We start from the raw sequence: 18,515 nt of genomic DNA on the forward strand, positions 1-18,515 counted from the left end.
TAAAAATGATTTTTTTATAAGTACTCTGCATATATATTTTTTTTTTCATAATTTAATCTGATCTAAAAAATTCATGCAGTTAAACGTAAAAATGGTAGTCGAGCATACATTTAAATACACATACATTTTATTTTTCTCACTTCCTGATCTGTCTGCCTACCAAGGATGTTTTAATTATTTTAACATTAACAGAAATCAAGAGACTACAAAATAGAAGAATTAGCCTTTGCTCCCTTTGTGCAATGATTTGTTTGGACAGGAAGCTGAGTAATTTCAGTGAATTGATATTGTGTGTCTTGAGTGTATATTGTCTCTGTATGAGGATTTCAAAACTAAAATAAGAAATATTACAGCACTCTTAGCAGCTATCTGAAATTTGCAGTGATTACAATCCCTTCTGAGTTTGAAGGACTAGTACAAATACCCTTCACACAACACATTCTTGTGCAAGCCTTTATCAACCACTGTGTTAACTGCAAAATAATTTCAGAGAACAGCTGGTTGTGATGGATTTTTATCTCTATATGATAATTTTAGATCATGTACAAGCAAATGTATAAGCATCTTTAAAAAGCTTGTAACTAAGAGTTAAAAACAAACAAAAAAAAGAAAGAAAAAAGAAACAGTAAAACACTGATTGATGGTACAGCACCAAACTGACAGACACAAACAGAAAATATAAATCAAATTGTTTGCAGGCTCCTTCATGAAGCACTGGCAGTCAAACTTAATTACAGTCTAGCTGTAGATATTAGAAACTCTTTAAGAGGAGCATTTCAGGCACATTTAATGACTTATTCATGTGGAGAAAACACTGGCACTGTTAAAAACTATCCCAACAGACAGTACAGCAAATCAATATCTACCAGGTAGTTGTAGCCAAAGCTGCTCTAAAGCTGATTTTCTCATTGATGAGGTTGGATATGATGGTGATCAAGATCTCTGCAAATCTAGGGAAGTGGAGCTACAGATTTTCCCACCTACAGATTTTACATGGTGGAAAATAGCCCACCCCACTGAGCTTCATCTAATGGAGATGCATTCATTCAAACTGAATCATATTGCGATTTAACACCTCAAAAAGAAGTTTTGACAGCTAACAAAACATAACAGACTGTTACTATGATCTGAACTACAGTATTGCAAAACCACTGGAATAACTCTCAACAAAACTTAAAAATGCTTAAAACAGGGTATACCATACTTTCAGACATTGGTGTAGCAAAGAGCACATGCACCAATTTAAAAAAAAATTAAGAACTTCTTTTCTAACCTCTAAGCATGTATGAACAGTTTTAATGTGTCAGATCATGATCCACATGAAAAGCTGTGCAGACCCTTACTGTCATTTTAACTACAGAAAACCTCTAAATCACTGGAATGACTCTTAATAAAACTTTTAAAAAAAATTATATCACACTTTCAAGCAGCATAAAGCACAAATACCGATTGTAAAAAAACTACATTTATCTAACCTTAAAGCATGTCTCAAGCATGCACGCACAGTTTTAATGAATCAGATCAGGAAAAGTTGTGCTGACCTGACGGTACTGACCTTGACAGGGTGTGATGAGTAGATATCCGTGTGATAGCACTCATTTCTGCAGTCATACACACACACACACACACGCAGACATACCATTAAGGCAATGGTGTGCGCAAATCTACAGGCAAACTGTGGAGTCACAACATGTCGAAAGGCTTTGAGGCTGACTGTGAAAAAGTGTTTGTGTGTGTGTGTGTGTACACAAGGCTAAGGAAATGAGTAATATCGTGCAGTGTCTGCTATGCAACAACACACAGGCAGACCAGTTGCTGCTTTCGCCCACTCGCCTTACTCACTGCGAAAGGGATAATCACACACACACACGCACGCACACAATAACAGACGGGTAATCACACACACTCCCACTCACCCTCTCTCTCTCTCTCTCTCTCTCTCTTGCTCTCACTCTCACACACACACCCTCCGATCTGAACATATGCATTTACATACGTGATAAACATGTAGAGATAATGATATATGCCCAGATCACACAAGCCTTCAAACACATTATCAGTATGTGAGTAGGAGAAACTGAGAAATGAAACTATTGAAAAGGGAAAGAGTGGTATAGTAGAAAAAAGACAGAAAGAATAAAGTCATGTTGAAAGGTTAGAGGGCAGAGTTTACTTGAGTAGGAGAGAAACTAGTTAAGAAGACAACCTACACAAACCCTTCTCTAGAGTCCATAGTGTAATTGAAACCACTGAGTCAAACCAAAACCACACACACACACACACACACATATACACAGGCAGCTCAAGTCCAGTGGATGCAGTGTCAGCATTCTTTTTGAAGGCTTGTATCTGTAGGAGAATACCGGCATGCTCTTTAAATAGACTCTTGTTTACATGAGACCAGATTGAATTGCAAATCATTGAAAGAGAACTGCTGTGTTATGGAGCTTTTGATTACATTTATGACAGTTACAGTTAGAAATTTTTAATTTGTTATTGTTCCCCTTCTGTCACTCACTCGACGTTGTGTCAATTGTAGTGACACAAGAGGCTTCTTTCTGGAGCCTCGGATACCTCTGAATATGAGAAAAGGCCAATGAAAAATTGCCCAACCAAATTGGCATGTCCCGCCCCCGGACATACGGGTATAAAAGGTGGGGATCATGCATCTGTTCAGTCAGATTCTTTCTTCGTAGCCGAGCGGTTGTGTGATCAGCGAGCTAAGAAACTCACTACTGTTCCACTCACCTCTCGAGATCTTTGCAGTTGGATCTACGGTGCATTGCCATCGTAAAAAGAGCAATAAGTCCTCTAAAAGACCATAATTTCTCTAAAAGAGTAAACACATTGGCATCGAATTTCTTTTTAAAGACGCGTCTTTCTCAAGATGCTCTTTTGCCTTTGTGTTGTTCATGGATGCGGCTGATATCTCTCCGCTTCTGATGGCCATAGGCCCTGCCTCGTGTGATCACACCGAGGCAGTGTTTGTGGTTGGCTCATGTACTCATTGCGAGAACTTGACCATAGCATCGTTGCTGACGCGGCTTTCTTCCTTAAAGGGAACGCCACTCCAACCACCCCCAGCGTTGCTCCTTCCCACGGGATTGAGGACGACCCGGCTGGTGATGGAGGCAATTTGGGGAGTTCCCAACGAAAAACCCGCCCTCCAGCACGCTCAATTGTTTCCGTCCGGGCTCGACGCAAGACCGGCTCACCTCATGGCCAATCTGATGTCTCCTTCGGTGCTATGGAGCAGTATGACACCGCCGCTGCATCGGAGAGCAGCGCAGTGTCTGCCGTGGAGGACTCAGCTGGGCTGCCACCTTTGGGTCTGCCCGCCCAGTTCGAGGCTGAAGCAAAGATGTCCGATATGCTTGACTGGGCCTCTGTGAGTGTGGAGTTGGACCGGAACCCTCAGTTCTCCCCTCAACCCTCACGGCTAAATGATCGGGTAAGGGCACCTTTTACTGCCCGAAACCGAATTGCCTGCCTGGAATTTCCCACAGTGAACCTACTTGCACAGACGCTGGGCAAGGTCAGAGAGGACGAGGAACAAGTCACTCTAGTGGCCCCTTACTGGCCCACTCTGACTTTTGATCTTACGCTCCTCATGACAGCACCTCCCTGTTAAATTCCCCCGAGGAAAGACCTTCTTTCTCAGGGACGGGGCACCCTCTGGCATCTGCGCCCAGTCCTCTGGAACCTCCATGTCTGGCCCCTGGACGGGATGCAGAAGATCTAAGTGGTCTACCACCAGCTCTTTGTTTGCTTTGGCAGACAGCGGAAAGGGAACACTGTCTCCAAACAGAGGCTCGCCCACTGGGTAGTCGATGCCATTACATTGCCAGACCCAGGCCATGCCTGCCGCCTTTTGGGTTTGAGCACACTCTACAATGATTGTGGCATCATCGTGGGCACTGGCCAACGGCACCTCTCTAGCAGACATCTGTAGAGCAGCAGACTGGGCAACACCCAATACCTTTGCGAGTTTCTACAATCTGGCATGTAGCCAGAGCATGTAGAACTCTGTAACATGGGACAAATGACCGGGTATACCTCTTGCTCTAGCACCTTTCCCTTCCACTGAGGTAAACATGTGCGTTTTTAACTCCCTGTTGAGTCCTTGAACTCCTGCTCCCTGGATGTTCTTCCTCCCCAGCCCTCTGGCTCACGAATTCAGCTGAGGAATTCCTGAACAGACCCAGTCCCCACTGCCCCAGTCACCGTGACGTATTTGCCACATTTTCACCTCCCCAGCCTGGGCAGGATGTGGTCTGCGCGAGGTCTTTTCCCCCTGAAAGAATAGGACTGGAAAAGAACGCCTTCCCCGATGCGTGTTATAGCTTGCTGGCCCCAGTTGCATCTAACACACTATGAGGAGAAACATAGAGAGAGAAAAGGCTGGCATGGCCTGCTCCCATGCTTGCCACGTTGCTTGTTCCCACCCCTCAGGGGAAAACCTTGGTTGGATGCCGGGAACCTAATAAAAATATTATGGCGTCTTAGTTGGGCATTGGGGAAGGTTACGTGCATTCTGATGCCTATGCTCCTTTGGCATGCTATTGCTTGCTTGCACCAGCATCAGCAGATCATGTAACACGGTTCAGTATAGATGGCGTTATTGAATAGGGGCCCCTTGTGTCACTACAATTGACACAACATTGAGTTAGTGAAAGAAGGGGAACGTCTAGATTACTAGTGTAACCCCTGTTCCCTGATGGAGGGAATGAGACATTGTGTCACCCTTGCCACAACACTGTACCAAGCTGCTGTAATGGCCGAAATGTATTCTCGGCTCCTCAGTGCAGAACCTGACTGAACAGATGCACGATCCCCACCTTTTATGCATATGCATATTCTGTTTGCCAATTTTTCATTCGACTTTTCTTATATTCAGAGGTATCCAAGGCTCCCGAAAGAAGCCCCTTGTGTCACTACAATTGACACAACGTCTCGTTCCCTCCATCAGGGAATGGGGTTTACAGTAGTAACCTAGATGCTTCTGACTATTAAGCATCATATTAAGTTTTAAAAATAAACTCCTTTGTCAGAGTGTTCATTTAAAAGAGCTGTTAGACCATGGTTTTAACTTCCTGGTCTGTCTCCACTGTCCAATAGATAAAAACCCTTAAGATATAATATATATATATATATATATATATATATATATATATATATATATATATATATATATTTGCCCCCAAAATCTATTTGGACACTTCAGTCACTCATTAAATGTATGAATTTATTTGCATCATGTAACAAAATATAAAACAAAGTGTTGTTTATTTTAAAAACGATGAGACAAGCAAACTTGTCAAGCAAAACATTACACCAAAATAAGTTTGTTAAATTTTAAATAACAAAACAATATATACAATTTACAAATGGGCTGTGTACAAAAGTTGCTAAAATCTCTCCTTTATATAAGCATTTTTATTTTATGTTTCTGTACAGATATATTAAATTCTTGACTAAAAATGTTAAGCAATATTTCCATTGTTTTTACCAACGAATGAAAATCTAATTAATTTGACAAATTTTTTCCTGCCATTTATTTAAAAATACCTTTTAACCAGTTATACCTTCCAGTCAGAATCAACATTCATTATACTACTACATTTACACATTATACTACATCATTTACTCTTTTCTACTATGTATGCTAGTGTGGTTTTATTATGTTAAAAACAAAAACAAAACGTATAGTCACTGAGACATAATACAACTTCCCTATGTGAAAACAAGCGCTGGTGGTCCGTACAATTGAGGAGAATTTGCATTCAGTCTGTATTTTCAGGACTGATTCATTTAAGCACACATGCGGATGTGCTGACTGAGACGGAACATGTTTCTTTACACAATGTGAGCGTGAGACATAATATATCCAGCACTTTAGGCATGTGTGTATGTTTGCCACTTAATAATATGTGTAATGGGACTTTCCATCAAAAAGACTCAAAGAGAAACTACAAGGTTTAAGAGGCAGAATACAAATATATAGATTCATAATTAGATTGAAAATAAGATGAAATACTATTTGGAGAGGTCACGCACACACACACACACACACACACAAAAACAAATATACACACATGTCCACTTTTAGTGGGAAAGTTTGTGGGTGTGGTGACAGACCACGAACAGACAGACAGATGAACACACACACACATGTACACATTTTCATTTTAGTGTTTTGTTATGTTCAGAGCATTATATTAAATATGATAAAATTGTAATTAATTTAGTCCAGAAGCAAAAATGTCATTGAAAATTCTGTAAACAAGAAGAGCATCTACAATAAAATACTTCCACTAATAAGATGAAAAAGAGGTTGATTATGAATTAATAATGTATTACTTTACACCAAATCAAGTAAAAATGATTGTGTTATCAAAACAAAAAGGGCCCTATTTTAAGAGTGATATGCTTTAAGCTCAGTGCTATGATACATCAAAAATGCAAATTCAGTGGACATGGACATGGCCATGAAGTTTTGATATTTTTGTATAAAAGTGTCCAGATGGATGGGTGAAACTATGGCACAAAGCGCTAATGGGCTGGGTCAAGTTCCTAATTCTGAGGTTCTTCTCTGGTTATTTCACTGTTTACATCGTATTATATATTCAGTTCAAGCAACGCCAACATAAATGAAGACAGCCCATTATTATTATCATTGCTATTATTAGTCCTATTCATCTACTGACACACAAATCATATATTTTTTTATAAATAATTCTTGCACACACATTAATGTACCCAAAATTATTCTGCATTTCAAATGCACACAAACACTTATAAAAAACCAAGACATTGAATCTAACAAACAGCAACATGAATAACTATAGGAATGTTTGGTAAATGGAGATGTTGAGCAGTACAGCTGCATGGGTGCTGTGCATGAGTCAGTTTTCCTGTGTGCAGCACTTCTCTGGACAGATCATATTTCTGTGCCCTGAAATACTTATGATGCAGCAGAATACTGCAGGAGACCACAGCAGGTGAAGGTGAGAATGATAGAGGTGGTAATTCTGAGGAGCAGAGAGGTGAGAATTATTGAGTATGTAAATAAATGTGAAGACGAGGAGGGCAGAAAAATAAAAGAGGTGAAGCCGAGGAGAGAATGATAGAGAGTGAGGAGAAGAGAGTGATTGTGGAGGCGAAGGTAAGGAGGACAGAGCGATAGGAGAGGTTCATTTCTACAGAGAAATAGTATATATGAAGAATTTCAGTCAAGATTTAGGTTGACTGAATTTTATCATAGATTTCATCACAGTACAGAGACTGCATATATCAAAGTTACAAATGACTTGCTCTTATCATCTGATCTCGGCTGCATTTCTCTTCTAGTGCTTTTAGATCTAAGTGCTGCATTCGATTAGATCACAACATTCTTTTGAATAGGATAGAGAATTATGTTGGCATTTGTGGAGTTGCATTAGCATGGTTTAGGTCATATTTAGCAGACCGCTACCACTTTGTCTATGTAAATCAGGAACTGTCAAACCAAACAAAAGTAAAATATGGAGTGCCACAGGGATCAGTTTTAGGGCCTCTGCTTTTCTCCATGTGTATGCTTCCCCTGAGAGATATTATCAGGAATCGTGGAATAAGTTTCCACTACTATGCCGAAAAACTTTATAATTCTCCAAATTAGCAGTGTATCAATGAAATTAAAGATTGGATGTCCAGAAATTTCCTTCTACTCAATTCTGACAAAACAGAGGTACTAATTATTGGACCAAAAAACTCAAAAAAATAAGCCACTATAATATAATTTGATTCTCGATGGATGTACTGTTACATCATCTTCAACAGCGAAGAACTTAGGTGTTATATTTTATACCAATCTGTCCTTTGAAAATCACCAATCTTTGTAAAGCAGCATTGTTCCACCTAAGAAATATTGCTAAATGAAGGCACATGCTCTCTGTTGCTGATGCCGAAAAACTAATTAATGCGTTTATGACCTCAAGACTAGATTATTGTAATGCATTACTGGGAGGATGTCCAGCAAGATCAATAAATAAACTTCAATTGGTTCAAAATGCAGCAGCCAGAGTGCTAACGAGAACCAAGAAATATGATCATATTAGCCACATTTTATCGTTACATTGGCTACCTGTTAAATTCCATATTCATTTTAAGATTCTGTTAATTACACACAAAGCTTTGAATTGTCTAGCTCTGCAGTACTTAAGTGACCTTCTACCACACTATATTCCATCACGTTCATTACGATCGCAAAATTCTGGACTGTTAATAGTTCCTAGAATATCAAAATCCACAAAAGGAGGTAGATCCTTTTCATATTTGGCTCCTAAACTATGGAATAGTCTCCCTAACACTGTTCGAGATGCAGACACACTCCCTCAGTTTAAGTCTAGACTAAAGACTCATCTATTTACTACACCTAATTTATCCTCCAACCCACAATTAGGCTGCTTTAGTTGGATCTGCCGGAACCAGAAACCATAAACATTGATCATGATTTATAACTCTGCAATAAATTGAATGGCATCTATGCTTATATTTTATTTGTTTCCCTGTCTCAATCTCGGGACTCCTATCCTGCGGTCACCAGAACCGACTGGATCCAGCACCATTCCTGCTTCGTGTTGGAATCCACTGCTACGTGTCGCTGAATGATGATGACTAAATGCAGCCAGTGCCAAACATCACTTCAGTCTATTATGATGGACTTCAGAGGATGAACTGATGCCATCTCCAACCATAAGACATGGGATACTTCATATGCCATTGTCTGAACCTTGGATTTAGGATGGACCACACCGAACCTCACAGAAATTACCGGCCAGGTTGAACTGCATTTCACATCCTTTATCTCTGCCTGCATCACCTCGGTCTATTGATGGATTACAATCATCAAATGGAATGCATAGACTAACAATTGCCAACAAAAGCCTTCATCAGCCAATTAACAAGGACAATAGCATCTACGTGAACTTCTGCAGTTAATCCAGAATGGACTTCAAAGACATTGGTCATTAATCTTACAGTTCAAACACTGACCCTTAACACTTACTTAGTTTAATCATTTTAAACCATGACTTTAACTATACATAAGTAATATTTACATTATATTCATGATGTTAGCCAGAGGGGAACTGGCCCCCACAGTGAGTCTGGTTTCTCCCAAGGTTATTTTTCGCCATTAATCTACATCTTATGGAGTTTTGTGTTCCTTGCCACAGTCGCTTTCAGCTTGCTCACTGGGGTTATTAATACAATTATTGTTTAATTATTTATTTTTAAACACGATTAACAATCGTATTTTATCTAATTACACGATGATTCATCGACATTAGTTTATCGTCTGTTAATGCCTGATCTTCTGTAAAGCTACTTTGAAACGATGTGTGTTGTGAAAGGTGCTATACAAATAAAATTGACTAGTCTTGATGGTATGGAGGAGGTGGGAAGAGGTTAAGGTGAAAAAATAGAGTGATAGAAAAGGTGAATGAGAGAATGAGAAAATGATAGCGGAGGTGTATGTGAGGAGCAGAGAGCAATAGAGGAGGTGAAGGTTAAGAGGAAAGAGTAATGGAGGAGGTGAAGGTGTGGGGGAGATAGAGATAGAGGAAGTGAGAGGAGCTAAAGTTGAGGAAAAGCTAGTGATAAAGTTAATTTAAGGAGGAGAGAGTGATAGAGAAGGTAAATGGAAGAAGGAGAGAGTGATGGAGGAGCTGAAGGTGAGGAGAAGAGAGGGATAGAGAAGGTAAATGGGAGGAGGAGAGAGTGATAGAGTAGCTGAAGGTGAGGAGAAGAGAGGGATAGAAAAGGTAAAGGTGTGAAGGAGCAAGTCATAGATATGATGGTGAGAATGATCAAGGAAGTGAGAAGAGAAGGTAAATGGGAGGAGGAGAGAGTGAAAGTGGAGGAGAAGGTGATGAGGAGATAAGGATAGAGAAGGTAAATAAGAGGAGTGAGTGATAGATGTTATGGTGAGAATGATAGAGGAGGTTAAGCTGACAAGGAGAGAGTGATAAAAGGGATGAATGTGAGAATGAGAAAGTGATAGAGGAGTTGAAGGTGAGAAGGTTATAAGCTAGTGATAGAGGAGGGAAAATGAGGTGAAGGTGAGGAAAAGAGAGTGACAGTGGAGGTGAATGGGAGGAGGAGAAAGTGATAGAGGAGATGAAGGTTAGGGGAAAAGAGTAAAAGGGAAGGAGAATGGCAGGAAAGGAGAGTGATAAAGGAGGTGACTGTGAGGAGGAGAGGGGGATTGATGTGAAGGTGAATATGATAGCGGAGGTGAAGGTGAAGAGAAGAGAATGACAAAGGAGGTAAAGGTGAGGAGTGAGTCAGCAAGAAGGCAAAGGCATTTCAAAGCTTTTTCATCCACTACAGAGGAACTAAGCATTGATGTGATCAGGTTTCTGTGCCCTTAATCCTTTGGTGACCTTAGGGACCTTAGTTTTTTCAATCATGTTGGCTGTGTTAATGCCAACAGCATCCATTTTTGCCAAAGGTGTGTATTTTGGGGGATTTTAAATTTTTCAACCTCCTATAATACATCTATAATACACTGTGTACACAAAATAGTTACACTCAGGAACTTAAGGGCAAAATGTCAAGTCAAGTGGTTTTTATTGTCATTTCAACCATATACAGTTAGTATAGTACACAGCAAAACGAGACAACGTTCCTCCAGGACCATGGTGCTACATAAAAACAACAAAGGACCAACACAGGACCACATGAGACAACACAACGAAATAAAATACCTATATAAAAAAAAAAAAAAAAAAACCTACATATACCTATATAAAGTGCACGTGCAAACATGTGCAAAAAGTACAGGACAGTACAACAAATTTCTGAAAAATGAACAGGACAATAGACAGTGCAGCGCCGACCAGTACTCAGTAGTGCAAAAAGATGACAGTTTCTAAAAATGTAAACATAACATACTATGAGATAATGTTCTATGCACATAGCAGTTATTGAGGTAGCAGACAGTTATAAAGTGACAGTAATTAAAGTGCAACTCAGGACACGTGTGTGTCAAACCAGTCTCTGAGTATTGAGGAGTCTGATGGCTTGGGGGAAGAAGCTGTTACACAGTCTGGCCGTGAGGGCCCGAATGCTTCGGTACCTCTTGCCAGACGGGAGGAGGGTAAAGAGTTTGTGTGAGGGGTGTGTGGGGTCAGTCCACAATGCTGGTTGCTTTATGGATACAGTGTTTTTTTGTAAATGTCTTTGATGGAGGGAAGAGAGACCCCAATGATCTTCTCAGCTGTCCTCACTATCCTCTGCAGGGCTTTGCGGTCCGAAACGGTGCAAGTCCCAAACCAGGCAGTGATGCAGCTGCTCAGGATGCTCTCAATAGTCCCTCTATAGAATGTAGTGAGGATGGGGGTTGGGAGATGTGCTTTCCTCAGCCTTCGAAGAAAGTAGAGATGCTGCTGGGCTTTCTTGGTGATAGAGCTGGTGTTGAGGGACCAGGTGAGGTTCTCCGCCAAGTGAACACCAAGGAATTTGGTGCTTTTGACGATCTCCACAGAGGAGCCGTCGATGTTCAGCGGAGTGTGTTCACCTTGTGCTCTCCTAAAGTCAACAACCATCTCTTTTGTTTTGTCGACATTCAGGGACAGGTTGTTGGCTCTACACCAGTTCGTCAGCCGCTGCACCTCCTCTCTGTATGCTGACTCGTCGTTCTTGCTGATGAGATCCACCACGGTCGTGTCATCGGGGAACTTGATGATGTGATTCGAGCTGTGCATTGCTGCACAGTCGTGAGTCAGCAGAGTGAACAGCAGTGGACTGAGCACACAGCCCTGGGGGGGCCCAGTGCTCAGTGTGGTGGTGGTGGAGATGCTGTTCCCGATCCGGACTGACTGAGGTCTCCCAGTCAGGAAGTCCAGGATCCAGTTGCAGAGGGAGGTGTCCAGGCCCAGCAGGTTCAGCTTTCCAATCAGGTGCTGGGGAATGATTGTGTTGAATGCTGAGCTGAAATCTATGAACAGCATTCAAACGTATGAGTCCTTATTGTCTAGGTGGGTGAGGGCCAGATGGAGGGTTGTGGTGATGGCATCGTCCGTTGAACGGTTTGAACGATATGCAAACTGCAGTGGGTCTAGTGAGGGGGCAGCTGGGTCTTAATCTGCCTCATGACGAGCCTCTCGAAGCACTTCATGATGATGGGTGTAAGTCGCGACGGGACGGTAGTCGTTGAGGCAGGACACTGAAGACTTCTTTGGCATGGGGATGATGGTGGTGGCCTTGAAGCACGTTGGAACGACGGCGCTGCTCAGAGAGATGTTGAAGATGTCGGTAAGAACATCTGCTAGCTGGTCTGCACATCCTCTGAGCACTCTGCCAGGAATGTTGTCTGGTCCAGCAGCCTTCCGTGGGTTGACTCTACGTAGAGTTTTCCTCACATCTGCCGTGGTAAGACAGAGCACCTGGTCGTTGGGAGGAGGGGTGGACTTCCTCGCCATCACGTCGTTCTGCACTTCAAACCGAGTGTAGAAGTCGTTCAGTGCATCTGGAAGGGAGGCATCTTTGTCACAGGCAACTGATGTTGTCCTGTAGTTGGTGATGGCCTGGATGTCCTGCCACATGTGCCGCGTGTCACCGCTGTCCTGGAAGTGACTGTGGATTCTCTGGGCGTGTGCGCGCTTTGCCTCTCTGATTGCCCGTGACAGTTTGGCCCTAGCTGTTCTTAGGGCTGCCTTATCGCCTGCTCTGAAGGCGGAGTCTCGGGACCTCAGCAGCGTGCGCACCTCCGCAGTCATCCACGGCTTCTGGTTGGAACGTGTGGTGATGGTCTTGGAGAAAGTGACATCATCAATGCACTTGCTGATGTAGCTGGTCACTGATGCTGTGTATTCCTCCAAGTTGGTAGAATCGCCATATGTTGCAGCCTCCCTGAACATGTGCAAGTCAGTACACTCAAAACAGTCCTGAAGAGCAGAGATGGCTCCTGCTGGCCAGGTTTTCACCTGCTTCTGAAGCGGTTTTGTGCATCTGACGAGCGGTCTGTATGCTGGAATTAACATAACAGAGATGTGGTCTGAGTAGCCGAGGTGGGGCGGGGCTCCGCTCGTGCAGCGCCTGGGATGTTTGTGTAAACAAGATCAAGTTCGCCCCTCTCGTTGCAAAGTCCACATACTGATGGAATTTAGGGAGCACTGTCTTGAGATTTGCATGGTTGAAATCTCCGGTGACAATAAACAGTCCGTCGGGGTGAGCGTTCTGCAGTTCAGCTCATAGCCCCATACAGTTCACAGAGCGCTTCCTTAGCGTTAGCGCTGGGGAATGTAAACTCCAGTTATGCAAACAGTGGTGAATTCCGTGGTAGATAAAAGGTCTGCATCGAACAGTCACAAGCTCCAACAGCGATGAACAGTAACTAGAGACTAGCATAGAGTTCTTGCACCATTCCGTGTTGATGTAAACACACAAGCCACCACCACGAGTCTTACCGCAGAGAGCTGTATTTCTGTCGGCACGAAACGAGGCGAGCCCGTCTAGCTGAATGGCGGCATCCGGAACTCTGTCGCTGAGCCACGTCTCCATGAAAACAAAGACGCAGCAGTCTCTAAACTCACGCTGCGTAGCCTGCTGGAGTCGGATATAGTCCAGTTTATTGTCCAGGGAGCAAACATTTGAGAGCAGGATAGACGGGAGAGCCGGCCGGCTAGGGTTTGTTTTTAGCCTAGCATGGACCCCGCCCTCTTTCCGTGCTTCTGCTTTCTCGCACACCGCTTACGACGTCCTCTCCCCCGGCCACTGGCATCAGGCGACGGCGAGGGCTGGAGGCCTGTTCTCCGCAGCAAGCCGAGTACGCGTAGCGCCTCCTGCAGGTCATCATGCAGCTTGGTTTTTGCATGAGTCTTATATTTCAGTAGTGTCTGGCGATGGTAGACACGAACACCGGTTGCTCCGATGTCCATGTGTTGCAAAAGTCGGGCTTTTTTAACAAAAATAGCACCATTGTGGATCCGGAGTGGCCGCTGCGTGCTACCGCGCCGCCATCTTGGATCAAGGTCCCCATTGAAACCCACTAAAACTTCAATATTTTGATCCCAGTGCCATTGAAGCATAAAATCATGAATTCTATGATATTAAGCTTTCATTCCGGAGCCCTGGCTTCAAAATTATATTTGTTTTTATATTGTCCTCCACTTTCACTGCAGAGCACTCTGGACCTCAGACTGGGGCGAAGGTTCATCTTCCAACAGGACAACGACCCGAAGCACACAGCCAAGGTAACAAAGGAGTGGGTACAGGACAACTCTGTGAATGTCCTTGAGTGGCCCAGTCGGAGCCCAGACTTGAACCCGATTGAACATCTCTGGAGAGATCTGAAAATGGCTTTGCACCGACGCTCCCCATCCAACCTGATGGAGCTTGAGAGGTCCTGGATAGAAGACTGGGAGAAACTGCCCAAAAATAGGTGTGCCAAGCTTGTAGCATCATACTCAAAACAACTTGAGGCTGTATTTGATGCCAAAGGTGCTTCAACAAAGTATTGAGCAAAGGCTGTGAATATTTTTGTACATGTAATTATTTTTTTTTTTTTATAATTTTGCAAAGATTTCACCTGATCAAACAAACTTCTTTCACATTATCATTATGGGGTATTGTTTGTAGAATATTGAAGAAAATAATGAATTTAATACATTTTGGAATAAGGCTGTAACATAACAAAATCCAGAAAAAGAGAAGCGCTGTGAATACTTTCTGGATGCACTGTATATGACTTTCTTCTGCAGAACACAAACAAAGATTTTTAGAAGAGTATCTCAGTACCTAGAATATCAAAATCCACTAAAGGAGGTAGATGCTTTTCCTATTTGGCTCCTAAACTCTGGAATAGTCTCCCAAAACTCTTCGGGACTCAGACACACTCTCTCAGGATAAAAGTATCCTTCCAACAGACACTCCACATTCTGATACTCCAGCCTGGAAGAAGTAGGAGACCATAACATTGACAGTCCAAAGTTCAGATTATTGCTCCAGGAGAGACACTAACAAATCAACCAAGTTCTGATTCTCACTATAAGATTCAACAGTAATGCCAAGTTCTTAGTACCCGTTCCAGACCCAACCAGCAAAAAAGTTAAGCTCTCACAAACAAACCTTCTCTTTAAGTTTCTGCATGTTCAAGATTTAGGAACTTCTGATTTAGAAACAGACATCAGGGCTTCATCTGTGCAAGGACCCTCTCGGTACTCCAGGAGATCAGCATTCCTCAGTGCTTCATGTTCAAGGCTGTTTGAAACAGAATCCTGCTCTTTTCCCACTGCAACGTGGCCCACCACAACCAGTGGAAGATGTTGTCACCACTGAGCTTATCACTCGACCAAGCGAAACATAAATATCATTATCCAAACTTCTTTACATAGACCTTGGGATTAGTATATTTTACCAATTTATGGCAATCCATTGTTGTTTAGATTGCATAACCTGTTAATACAATGCTTAGCAAACAATCTTTCAGTTGTTTGTTTAAATAGAAATAAGGTCTTCACCTTTTTAGTTAACAAAGAAACAGCAAAGAGAAGGTGAAGGTGTGGAGGGGAGAGTAACAGAGGAGATGAAGGCTGATTTCTTTATCAACATTGTACTTATAGTATTATTATATAGTATATATTGTATATTCAAATGTGATGAAACAACAGCAAAGGATTGCCCACTCACCTGTTTTAATGGTTCACTAGTTATTTGTGTCTTTAAAAGAATAAGATGATCAAAAATTTGAAAATGTGCTTCCTGTAACATGAACAAGATTTCACTGAACTATCAACATGCAATAAGTCAGATGAGCAGCATGCAAATCTGCACCTAAATTAATACGGGTACTGCACTAAAATACTGTAACTCTCAAAATAAACCCCTTCAGGATGATTAAAGAGTCCTCCGCTTTGTGTTGGGGTCCTGAGCATCATGTCAGGGTTTATTTTGTAGAAAAGACTGTACATTTTCCTTTATAAATCTGATATTAAAAACTATTAAAAGCAATTAATGAAAACATATTTGAATAGAAGAATGTTACCTTGTTGTATTGCTAGGGTGTTTAAACAGGTACTAATACAAATTGACTTGAATCACAACTGCACTGAAACAATCAATGATCCATTGAGAAATATAGATTTAGCGAGACAGAGAGAGAGAGAGAAAGAGAGAGAGAGAGATACAGCATTGCTAATCCTCTGACGGTCTAATGCAGGATTAGTTGAGTTGTGGATGAAAAGGCCTGTGTGAATGCTGGTAAGCCCCACCAGTATAAATAGGACTGCAGCATCTAAGCCAGCTTTCACACAGTACAAGTTAAAAATATGTCTAGTCTAAATTAATCCCTGACTGCAAACACTTCCTGGGAATCAGATAGAAGGCTGCTGTTTGATGTTTGGTTAAAACGTTAGGACTCAAGCTCTTATTGACGAAGTTTACACCTGGTATTAAGATGCGTGTTTGGTGATCCGATCACATGTGGTCAGTGTGAGAACTTTCACTTTAACTTTGGGAAGGCATGAGGGTGAGAAATTATTAGAGAATTAAAATTTGTGGGTGAACTATCCCTTTAATAGAGGTAATCCACTAAAATAACGGACAATTCTGCTCAAAATATTAAGTTTGTGCTTAGATCAAAAAAAAGAAGAAGAAAATAAACTTTGTCTTTTCTGATTTGTTGCGCTTTAATGTCATGCAGTAACACAAAGACAGAGTGATTGATGTATATTACTGTTAACATAGTCCCTCCCCTCCAAATCCAATCACAAGTGGTCAAAGTAGATGCATTTAAGTGACCAGGTGTGTCTGCCAGCAATGTGTCTCGCCTGAAAACGTGATCAGATTACCTTTATACCAGATGTAAATGGGGTCATTGATTTTGAATCAATTCAGTGAAAGTGGAGCATTGGTAATGGTTGATGCAATGACTTTTGTGGAGTTATGCAAACATCATCCCTGTTGCTTTTAAAAGAAGAGTGTCATAGACATGTGTGGAGAAAGAAGCATGTGAGCTCCACACACGAGTGGTCACATGTGCACTTTTAATAGACACTTTCAGTGCTCTACAGGCAATCACTGCTTTTCAGAGATTTTAAAACTACTGTATGTGTTTCCAAGAAAATTCTTTTTTTCCCCCTAAAGACAATGAGTTTAAACCTTTAGTTAAAATGTATTTAATAAAGAATTGTAATTTTGAAACATATATAACATCATAAGCACTCATATGAGACTCCAGTCATATCAGTAACCTTTTAAAAACTGTTCCCTATCTGTCACTCACTTCGACGTTGTGTCGAAGAAGCGACACAAGGGGTCTCTCTTGAGAGCCTCGCACATCTCTGAACTTGAGAAAAGGCAGTTGAGAAATTGGCAGACAGAATTTGCATGTCCTGTCCCCAGACATACGGGTATAAAGGGAGGGAAATGTGTCTGTGCATTCAGAATTTTCCTGAATAGTTCAGGAATAGAACAGAATAGTTCCTGGATGCGGTTGAGTGCTTCTAACGGTCACAGACGCTGCCTCGTGTGTCTGGGTCGTGATCACACGGAGTCAGCGTTTGTGGATGGTTTGTGTTCTCACTGCGAGAACCTTACCATGGCAACGTTGCTGTCGCAGCTTTCCTTTCCAAATGGACGCCACTCCAGCTGCCCTCCGCATCGCTCCTTCTTTCCACGGGATTGATTCATCAACTCGTGGTTCAGGAACGACACCTTTGGCTGAACCTGGTCGAGATGCGGGATGTGGATAAGGCACGTTTCCTCAACTCCCCAGCCTCTTCGGCAACACCGTAGAGAACATCACCCAGCAGTTCTCAGCGGTGAAGAAATAGATGGAGGCCATTTCCCACATCATGCCCCGCTGCACCACTAGCACGGGCCGTGCTCCGTCTACTCGCCAAGGGAGTCCTCCTGCGGCTTCCAGAAAACGCGCAGCTCTGCCTCAACCTGGGCCCAGCTCTCAGCCCCAGCATCAAGCGCCCCACAGGAAGTACACACCCCCCGTCTCTCAGACATCCTCCAGGACCCGGAAGGCTCCTAAATGTTCCTGAGACAGATGACCCAGAGACCAAGATGTTTGCTCCGGAGCTGGTAAGCAGACCACTCCATCCCCCGGTGGAGGGCTGGGAGGAGAATCCTCAGTTAAACAGTTTGTTTTCTTTTCTGCACCCCCTTCAGGCTGCGGTACCCACATTCCCACATTCTCAGGTGCTGTGCAAGGTCAGAGAGGACAAGGAACAAGTCATTCTGGTGGCCCCATATGGTCCACTCGGACTTGGTTCTCGGAACTCGTGCTCCTCGTGGCAGCCCCTCCCTGGTGAATTCCCCTGAGGAAGGACCTTCTTTCTCAGGGACAGGGAACCCTCTGGCATCCACACCCACACCTCTGGAACATCCACGTCTGGCCCCTGGATGGGATGCGCAACACCTAAGTGGCATACCACTTGCCATCGTAGACACAATCATCCAAGCCTGAGCTCCCTCTACCAGGCAACTTTACACCCTGAAGTGGAGCTTGTTCGCGAATTGGT

The 18,515-nt window shown here is 42.7% G+C and overlaps 1 protein-coding gene across 4 annotated transcripts in view; it reads right to left on the reverse strand.

Annotated features, from left to right (window-relative positions):
* zmp:0000000926 (ataxin-1-like) overlaps nucleotides 1–18,515 on the reverse strand; it is a 47,627-nt gene that overhangs the window by 5,293 nt on the left and 23,819 nt on the right. The window contains exon 1 of one of the 4 annotated variants that reach the window (XM_052100783.1): nucleotides 15,112–15,265. The exons of 2 other annotated variants lie outside the window; for them this stretch is intronic. The gene's annotated coding sequence lies outside the window, so the exon portion shown is untranslated. Of the gene's footprint in view, nucleotides 1–1,555; nucleotides 1,806–15,111; nucleotides 15,266–18,515 lie in introns of those variants that run through there. One more of the 4 variants, XM_052100780.1, reaches the window with a different exon arrangement.

The sequence above is a fragment of the Xyrauchen texanus genome, chromosome 31 (genome assembly GCF_025860055.1).
Source record: "Xyrauchen texanus isolate HMW12.3.18 chromosome 31, RBS_HiC_50CHRs, whole genome shotgun sequence".
Taxonomy (NCBI): Eukaryota; Metazoa; Chordata; class Actinopteri; order Cypriniformes; family Catostomidae; genus Xyrauchen; species Xyrauchen texanus.